Below are 2549 nucleotides of genomic sequence, written 5' to 3' on the forward strand. Positions count from 1 at the left end.
AAATTAATTTATGAACAATATACTATTCAAAAAAATAAGAAACTGAATTTGTTGCTCGTTTTAAAGTATCGCGAAGCGACACTGTCGTCGCGGATTGATACGGCGCGGATTAAAAACGTTATAATTAGTTGAAATAATTTGTTGCTCGTATGTTTTTGGTACCAAATTAATTTACAGACTCTGTACTATTGAAATATATAAGAAATTAAATTTGTTGCTCGTTTTAAAGTATCGAGAAGCGACACTGTTGTAGCGGATTGATATGGCGCGGATTAAAAACGTTATAATTAGTTGAAATAATTTGTTGCTCGTATGTTTTTGGTACCAAATTAATCTACAGACTCTGTACTATCGAAATATATAAGAAATTGAATTTGTTGCTCGTTTTGAAGTATCGAGAAGCGACACTGTCGTCGCGGATTGATATGGCGCAAATTAAAAACGTTATAATTAGTTGAAATAATTTGTTGCTCGTATGTGATTGGTACCAAATTAATTTACAGACTCTGTACTATCGAAATATATAAGAAATTGAATTTGTTGCTCGTTTTAAAGTATCGAGAAGCGACACTGTCGTCGCGGATTGATATGGCGCGGATTAAAAACGTTATAATTACTTGAAATAATTTGTTGCTCGTATGTGTTTGGTACCAAATTAATTTACAGACTCTGTACTATCGAAATATATAAGAAATTGAATTTGTTGCTCGTTTTAAAGTATCGAGCAGCGACACTGTCGTCGCGGATTGATATGGCGCGGATTAAAAACGTTATAATTAGTTGAAATAATTTGTTCTTCGTATGTTTCTAGTCTCAAATTAATTTATGAACAATATACTATTCAAAAAAATAAGAAACTGAATTTGTTGCTCGTTTTAAAGTATCGCGAAGCGACACTGTCGTCGCGGATTGATACGGCGCGGATTAAAAACGTTATAATTAGTTGAAATAATTTGTTGCTCGTATGTTTTTGGTACTAAATTAATTTACAGACTCTGTACTATCAAAATATATAAGAAATTGAATTTGTTGCTCGTTTTAAAGTATCGCGAAGCGACACTGTCGTCGCGGATTGATACGGCGCGGATTAAAAACGTTATAATTAGTTGAAATAATTTGTTGCTCGTATGTTTTTGGTACCAAATTAATTTACAGACTCTGTACTATTGAAATATATAAGAAATTAAATTTGTTGTTCGTTTTAAAGTATCGAGAAGCGACACTGTTGTAGCGGATTGATATGGCGCGGATTAAAAACGTTATCATTAGTTGAAATAATTTGTTGCTCGTATGTTTTTGGTACCTAATTAATTTACAGACTCTGTACTATCGAAATATATAAGAAATTGAATTTGTTGCTCGTTTTAAAGTATCGAGCAGCGACACTGTCGTCGCGGATTGATATGGCGCGGATTAAAAACGTTATAATTAGTTGAAATAATTTGTTGCTCGTATGTTTTTGGTACCAAATTAATCTACAGACTCTGTACTATCGAAATATATAAGAAATTGAATTTGTTGCTCGTTTTAAAGTATCGAGAAGCGACACTGTCGTCGCGGATTGATATGGCGCGGATTAAAAACGTTATAATTAGTTGAAATAATTTGTTGCTCGTATGTGATTGGTACCAAATTAATTTACAGACTCTGTACTATCGAAATATATAAGAAATTGAATTTGTTGCTCGTTTTAAAGTATCGAGAAGCGACACTGTCGTCGCGGATTGATATGGCGCGGATTAAAAACGTTATAATTACTTGAAATAATTTGTTGCTCGTATGTGTTTGGTACCAAATTAATTTACAGACTCTGTACTATCGAAATATATAAGAAATTGAATTTGTTGCTCGTTTTAAAGTATCGCGAAGCGACACTGTCGTCGCGGATTGATACGGCGCGGATTAAAAACGTTATAATTAGTTGAAATAATTTGTTGCTCGTATGTTTTTGGTACCAAATTAATTTACAGACTCTGTACTATTGAAATATATAAGAAATTAAATTTGTTGCCCGTTTTAAAGTATCGAGAAGCGACACTGTTGTAGCGGATTGATATGGCGCGGATTAAAAACATTATAATTAGTTAAAATAATTTGTTCTTCGTATGTTTCTGGTCTCAAATTAATTTATGAACAATATACTATTAAAAAAAATTAAAAACTGAATTTGTTGCTCGTTTTAAAATATCGCGAAGCGACACTGTCGTCGCGGCTTGATACGGCGCGGATTAAAAACGTTATAATTAGTTGAAATAATTTGTTGCTCGTATGTTTTTGGTACCAAATTAATCTACAGACTCTGTACTATCAAAATATATAAGAAATTGAATTTGTTGCTCGTTTTAAAGTATCGCGAAGCGACACTGTCGTAGCGGCTTGATACGGCGCGGATTAAAAACGTTATAATTAGTTGAAATAATTTGTTGCTCGTATGTTTTTGGTCTGAAGTTAATCTTCGAACAATATACTATTCAAAAAAATAAGAAACTGAATTTGTTGCTCGTTTTAAAGTATCGCGAAGCGACACTGTCGTCGCGGATTGATACGGC

Source organism: Linepithema humile, chromosome 2, assembly GCF_040581485.1.
Source record: "Linepithema humile isolate Giens D197 chromosome 2, Lhum_UNIL_v1.0, whole genome shotgun sequence".
Classification (NCBI taxonomy): domain Eukaryota; kingdom Metazoa; phylum Arthropoda; class Insecta; order Hymenoptera; family Formicidae; genus Linepithema; species Linepithema humile.